This window comes from Mauremys reevesii, linkage group 5, assembly GCF_016161935.1.
Source record: "Mauremys reevesii isolate NIE-2019 linkage group 5, ASM1616193v1, whole genome shotgun sequence".
NCBI classification, from domain to species: Eukaryota; Metazoa; Chordata; order Testudines; family Geoemydidae; genus Mauremys; species Mauremys reevesii.
The window spans coordinates 62,651,270-62,659,343 of record NC_052627.1 but is presented as its reverse complement, the minus strand read 5'-3'; positions in this window follow the sequence as shown (position 1 = coordinate 62,659,343).

Here is an 8,074-nt window from a genome sequence, read left to right as displayed (position 1 = left end):
GAGGCGTCTACTTCTCAGGGTTCACCTCTTTCCTTGACACCTGCCCCTTCTGTGACATCAGGGAGACCCCAGTGCACATTCCAGATAGACATGTAAGGTTGCAGCCCCTTTTCCAGCTCCTCCAGGACCTTCCCCTTAGGTTCTGGCTGCACTTTCCCCCTGCACCTCCTGATCTATGCACACCCTGTCCGTGGCCCCGAAAGTTGAGAGACCTCCTCCTCAGTCTCCTCCTGGCACTGGCCCTCTATAAAACTGGGAGGAGGATGCTGGATGGGGAGGTAGATGCTGGATGGGAAGATAATGTGGAACCTATTTCCACTCCTCTCTTCAATCATGCATCCAGGCAGAGTGCCTCTGGGCTACATCCGTTGGCTCCCTAGACACTTTTGAGGAGCAGTGTGTGCTGTCCACAGTTTCCTACTTATGGCCTCACTCCTGTCCTTGTTTCCTTCTTAATTGCTCCCCAAAATCATTTGAGCCCAGGGTTTAGTTTCCCCCTCCCCTTAGACCAGGGCAGGTGCCTTCACATGTGAGTGGGCTTGCAACCACCTGCCTCCCATAACTCAATAGGTGCTGCCTAACCCTGTTAGCAGCAAAACTCATTTGGCATCTAAATTTCTGCTTTAAAAGTCCCCATACTGCCTAGGTTTCTGCCCTTGGGCACACACACTGGTGCCTCAGGCCTGGATGCCTGCCTCCATTATGCTTAAGACCCAGCACAATCCTCCAAGCAGGTGAACACAGATGTTCATTCACTCACCTATGGGGCCTGATGCAGGAGGAGCACTCTGATGATACCTAACTACACAAAACAGTTGTGGGTGTGGAGAAGAGCAAGAGGAAGGGGCCTCTCTTACAACCTTTATCCCAGTGGTTAGAGCACTCACCTGGGATGTGGGGAACAATTCCTGCCTCCACTTGATATGAGGAGAGGATTTGAATAGGGATCTCCCAAGAGAGGTGCCCTAACCACGGCACTATGGTGGTCAGAGGTCTCTTTTTGAAGCTGTTCCACTTCGTATGAACTAGGTAATGGTAATTGGGCCAGATGAGTACCCTAACCACTGGGGTAAAGTTTGTAAGGGAGGTTACCTCTCCCCACTTATATTTAGTGTGGAGTTAATGGCAGCAGCAGCATACACCTCTTACAAGAAAAGGCCTAAGCCATGACCCCTGTGGATCATAAGCAGAGATCAGCAACTCCCTGCAACCTTGTAGTTAGGCCTCTAACTTCCTGTAAAGGTGGGGGTGGTGGTGGTTTAGGAAACACCCTTCACATCAGCATTGGCTAAATTAGATGGTTGCATGCCTAATGTGCTCTCTTTTGTAGATCCTTTTCTCAGGAAGGCACTTGTAGTCATCTCGGAACCAGTTTCAAACAGGGTAGGGCAACTGTGCGAGCAATCTCTGTAAATGGGGTTTTTCTAATGACCCATGATGCAGCTGCAGTCAACTTCAGACTATGTTGCAGATCCTTGACAAGTACCCACTGACCTATTTTGACAGCAGGCTATCAGCTCTCCCTTGGCTCATGACAATGCCATCAAATGTCTGGCACCTACTGCTTCCCAAGTATTATAGGAGGAGCTTAGGTGCCTAGTCCAGGCCTTGCGGGCGGAGTCCAATAATTTTCTTTCAAGATGCCTAGAAGTTTAGGCATCGAATTGCTAAGTGATGCAACACCTAACGCCTTTATGTATCCAAGCCCTAGACTCAGTTTGAGCACCATTTGAGTTCATCCATCCCTGTTATTGAAACTGATAGCTGCTTGATTTGATTGCTATCATGTTGCATATTTGTCCAGTCAGAGGGAAGATTTGTTTCCTTGTCAATTCACTTCTACTAAAAACTATCTTTGCACAGCGAATTAGGTAAAGGGAATTTTCTGTCACAACATGGCTCTCAAAAGGAATAAGATGTTTAGGAAAAACAGCCAAGATAGCTAAAATCTTTGAAGAGATGTTGAGAACTAATGTGACTGCTTAGAACAAAGCCAACAGTTGATTAAAAAAAATCAGTTTGATCTCTTTTCATTTAAAAGTATCTTGAAGACAAGAAATGAGTAAAAGTGGTACTTTCATATTCTTTCCTTACTTAACCTCTCTAATTTGGTTTAGAGGACTCTTTATTCAGGCCAAAGCTTTTTCCTTATTGAGAGCATCAAACAAACAAACAAACGACAGAAAAGAGAACATGCACTGTGATTAACAATAACCAGACTTGCTTTACCTCCTTTATGGTGTTGTGCAAGGCATTTCATTAATGTTTAATAGGAATAAGCTATTAATTTCTAAAGAGAAGGGGAAGGACACACTACCTTTACCCAAATGCACAATGCCAACCATTTGCAGGCACTGTAGTGCTAGCATATCTTTGAGGAAAAGATATGCAGTGGTTTTAATATTAACTGATTTAACAGCTCATTGGTGATAAGTAACAAGCCTAACATTTATGCTTTTGACCTCAGTGGACACTGTCATATCACACAAATCAAAATTACATTTTAATTATATCACACCTTCTTTGCACATCAGTATATTCTTAACAGAAGAGTTGATTGATCATCATTTCTAAAAGACAAGATTACTGGTATTTTTCAGCTTTGGAAAACTGCCAGCTTACCACTCATTCATATTCAAGCTTAGCCTGCACTCACTATTTAATTCAGAAAGATTAATTATTTCACTCTTCACATCAATTTTTACCACCGTACCCTTTCAATCACATCCCCTTCCTCTATGATGTGATATGTTGGTCTATTTCCATAGAATTATTTGTAAAATTGTTTTTGACGATTTGACTGAAAAGTCTATATTTGTTTTAGGGGTTGCAGGTCTTCACCTGTCTTCTAGATTACTCTTGAAACAAACACTTAATAAAGCAATTTTCAGATCCCACAAATTAATGTTTAGGATTAGTGTCTCCCTGTGTAACTCTGGTGGTTCCAAAAGGCTAATTTGACATGGCTACTGTAAAACGACATGTGTATTACACTTTCCCTGAGCTTGTGCTGAGTGTCTACAGTTCTTCCTCCCATTTACTTCATCTCACGTATCCCATGACAGAACGTACACCTGTATTCCCACCCTAGACACTACTATAATCATCTTGTACAGAGTATAGAATGATATATCAGCCAAGACCGAAGGCACATAAGGCTTCATTTATGAAGCCACCTTTGACTCCATTTTCCTCTTACACCAATGAAAGTTGGAGTAACTGTGAGCAGAGAGTCATGCCCAGTAGCTGAACCTGGAAATAAATTAGAAGCCAACACAACCTATGGAGCTTAGTTATCATAGGCTGCCTCTGATAATGTTTCATTGAGTAAATGTGTAGTTACATACTTCATTAGCTGAAGTTGCCAGTGTGGTTTGTAGGTATTGTCTCCAGAAAAGTAGTAGTATTATCTTGACATGGCAAGGGCATAAGTAACTGCTACTTAGGTTTTCCTTCAGCTGGGAGGAAAGACTATGAAGAGAGTACAACTTCTGACTAAAGAGGAGAACCCCAAACTTAGGAAAATAAGTGACTAGGAATAAGTGACTAGGAATAAATTAATATGCAAATCAGGGAAAGATATGCAATAATGCTGCTCATTTTTGTTTATTTCAGCTAAATAGAGAAATGATGTTCACAAATATTTACTATATGTATTTGAGAAACTGCTATTGAAGTGAGACAAAAAAAATAGCCAAGCCTGTTCTTTACCACAGATATTGCTTCTCAGCTGAAAATAATTGACTTGATCTTGCAACCTGTCATTCATAAGAGCATTATAAATAGCTGCTAGACTGCAACATTCCAGATTTGAGAAGATTGTTATTGTTTAGAAGTTGCAAGCTGTCAGATTTCTTAATCACATATCCATGATTCTTTTCTTTCACTATCCTAACAAAAACAAAAATATCACAGTACAGGCTTGTTTGAAATCTTTTTCTGAAATAGTCTTTATTTACATAAAAATAACTGTAGTATACTGATTTTGGCATTTGAGAAAAAAAGCAATGTTTTCAGAGAGAAATTGGGTGAGGCAATATCTTTTATTGGGCCAACTTCTGTTGGTGAAAGAGACAAGCTGTCAAGCCACACAGAGCTCTTCCTTAGGTCCAGGAAAGATTCTCCTAGTATAACAGCAAAATGCAAACTGGAACAGAATCCTTATGCTAAACAATCAATCTCCTCGCACTTGCATTTTGCTGTGATGCTGGGAGAACCTTTCCCAGAACTGAAGAGTTCTATGTGGCTTGAAAGCTTGTCTCTCTCACCAACAGAAGTTGGTCCAATAAAAGATATTATCTCACCCACCTTGTGTCTCTAATATCCTGGAACTGACATGGCTATGACTGTACTGCATTCAGAAATCTCGTCAACAGCTTTCAACCTGTTTCTACCTCAAAAAATCCTCAGCAGGCAACACTAAGCACAAAAAGCCAGTTAGATCACATCCTGACTGGCAGTAATTGAGTCAAGCGAAAATTATTATTTAATAGGGATGGCCCAAATCACATAGCATATACAAGCCTTTGCTTCCTGATTGGCTTTTGAAACTTGAACTTTTTCCAGACATCTAATTTCATCACTTTCAAATGGAAGTTCAGAGAACCACATTACATTTCTTATTATATGGATCTACTGCAGGGTCAGCATCATAATATTTCAGTTAATGCTGACTTTCTTATTGTTCAATATTTAACTCTTTGGAGAAGTTTTAATACTCACTTCTACAAAAGTGAATGTCTGTTTATTATTTCAGTTTTACATGGAACTGTACCAAGGTACAGAAAGGTAAAGTGACAAGCTCTGTTATGATTGGGATCTGAAAAATAAAGAGTGCAAATGTGAGCTAAAACTCTGCTGGAGAAAGCAAAGCTAAAGAAATTTGGCTATTTTAAGGGATTTGTTGCTGATCATACAAATATCACTGGGGTTTATACATGTTTGAAGAGAAGAAACAGTGTGCAGCACATTGGAACTAGAAGTAAGCATATGGATAGGATGTCTGCTTGATGGCAATGTTTAATCTTTAGGGAAGGTGGCTCCATAAGGAACACAAAACTTTTGAAGAACATCTGGGGGGAAAAAAGCAAAGGGAAACAGTGTTTAGACTTGTCAGTTTCAAATAAATATTCCAAGTGATCTCCAGACTGTTCCAAACTCAAGAAAAACTGCTAACTAGCACAGTACCTTGTGGCAGTATCATAGCATTTGGGGAAGAATATTCAATGGAAAAGTGCAATGCAAAGCTGAGGTGCTTAGTGTCTGGAAAAGTGACTTTAAACCTTCTCCACTTCATATTTGCACTCTAGGCACAATGAAAACTGAAGTTTGCATTAAACAGGCAGGTTGAAATGGGGAGTGTGAGAAGCTATCCATGTACTGCTATCAGTGACAACTTGGAGTCAGGTTAAGATTGAGAGGCCAGGGAAAATTAAAAGATCAAAATTATAGCATCTCTGTTGATTTTGTGCACTTAATACACAAGTTTCATATTCTAACATCTAACCCGTAACTATCATTTGAACAACTCCATTATAGGACTATGCAAACCAAAGTAAGTATTTCATACATGATTCAACATTGCTAGATTGTTTTGAGGTTACCTTAGTCCATTAAAAAAAAACAACAGCCTGCAGCATAGAAAACTGAAGGGATTAAAATTTATTGTTAATGATTTGTCATTTCACATTCTGTTTTCAGATGGACAGTACAAAACTGGTTCAGATCATGTTTGATTTTGGGGAACAGGGACAACAAGTTGTGAATTTATGCAGAAGAGTGAATTTAAAAATTGAAATCACCTCTGTAAAATAATCTGAATTGAATGCCGAGATACTGTTAAGATTATGGGTGCTCTTGGAAATAACATGCTTGGAGCTTTCCAAACAGAGAAGAACACAGCTCCATCCTCAAGGAGCTGACAATCTAATGGCAGACAAAGACAGTCAATTTTAGCCTTTTTTTCTTAAAAAGCCTCTCATGATTGTAACAAAAGTGAAGCTCCAGTGGAGCACAAGGTACCAACACTAGCAATCTGTTCCCATAGTTTCTTCCACCACTGGAGTATACTGGTTGTAGCAATGATAATAAATTTTAAAGAGGCCAGCGTGAACAGGTCAAACAAAATGGAACGTGTGTGTTGAGGAAACCTGTACAAATAAAGCAGAGTGGTCAAGGTGATGATTGGCCAGTGGTTTACACCACCTTGCAGAGATGAAAAGTGTAAAGCAGTGAGGATGCAGGCTCATACTGTTTGTTGAAAACATCTATTTCAAGGATAAAAAGAGTAAACCGCAGAAGGGAAGCATTCTTATTGTGACTGCTGGAATTGCTTGTTAAAAACCATTAGCAAGGACAAGAGGGAGTGAGCATTTAATTGCTGTTTTTGAAATGCAGTCTCACAGTTGGAATACATTTTTCCCCAGAATGCTTTAGAAGGAAGAGAATTCAGAAGTACTGCATTAATGCAATCATTACTCTTCCATATGAGAGAGAAGGAAAGCAGCCTCGAGGAATTACAAATCTATCTGCTTTCTATAAAAAGTTTTAACAGACACCAGGATTTTCTATTATAAACCATCTACAGTACTTCTGATAAATGAATCACTGGAGAAGATACAGAAATATCACCTTTTACTGACTATGGCATTCAGAGACCAAGATCATTTTTAATCCATTTGATAAAGAGACTCTCCCCCATTCAGTGCAGCCACTAAAGTATAACAAGTGGAATATCACATAGAGCAGAATTTTTAACTTCAGTAGAGCTGCAGCTGAGGTGTATGACAAAACAACGCTAATAAAAATCATATTTAAGATGGAGGGAGAATAAGGCAAGGAAATAGCATTTCTCTGAAGGATTTATAAATTTCAGGTCTCCCATAAAGTATGTTATATATTGACCCAGCCTCAAAAAGCAGCTAATTATGTAAATTTTGCAAATATTTCTTCTTCCTAGATCTTGTACTTAGGCTGAAGTATGTAGCCAAGTCTGTTATATTAATTTAGATGAAATAAATAGGCCAAAAACTGTTAACATAGATCAGCCACTGTCCAACATTAAAACAGCGTTCAACAAGGTCTGGAGTTCACTATACAAAGACTTCAGCCTGCTTAGTACTATAGCTGACACAACATTAAAAGTTATTTTAACTTTTATTAAAAGATACAGAAAAAGGAAAAAAACAGTTAAAGTATTGGAAGTATTAAGTACAGTTTTCATTTTAACAGCATATTTTGTTCCTGTTAGCTGGAGAGACTTGTAGAAGAGAAAGCTCCCTTGTTTGACAGTCTCTTAAGTGATGTTAAAGATGGTAGTAACTGTTCTTCTGGGGAAGAGAGAAGTAGTTAGTTGAGATGGACTTGAGCCATTGTTGTTAAAGTCTGATCCTGTTTAATCTCAGGTGGTGTTTGGGATTCAGCAAGAACTGTTAAGGATGGTGATCCAGAACCCTCTCTCTGGCCCAGTCTAAATACGGCAATCCCTCATGATTAGGGCAAGGAAGGTCTAGGAGACTGTGGGGGTGGCAGCCATGATGGTGAAGCTTGCTCCAGTAGCCTATTTTTAAGGGTGTGTGTGTGTGTGTCTTTAAGGACCCCAGGCGGCAGTGATGGGGGGGGTAGTCCATTCCCTCATTTTTTCCACCAATTAGGCTTAATATTTCACACCAATTGTGGTTCATTAGTTTCTAGACCCACATTTTCTTGTTTATCAAGCATGATGTTAACATGGTCTTTGAAGTCATATTAGTAGGCCTTTTAGTTTGGATTAATTTAGTCTGTCACCTTTTCATATTGTGGCAGAGCATTGGCTTTGCCAAAAAGGGAGGGGGGGAGAGAAGAGGTATCCTGCGCTTCTAGGTGGTTAGGGTTTGCCTCAGAGGTTTTCTGTGACCCTCAGTGTAGCCTCTCTTCAGGGGCGGCTCTAGGATTTGCGCCGCCCCAAGCAGGGCGGCACACCGGGGGGAGCGCTCTGGCGGTCGCCAGTCCCGTGGCTCCCGTGGACCTCCCGCAGACGTGCCTGCGGAGGGTCCGCTGGTCCCACGGCTGCGCCTGCGGATACTCCACCGGAGCC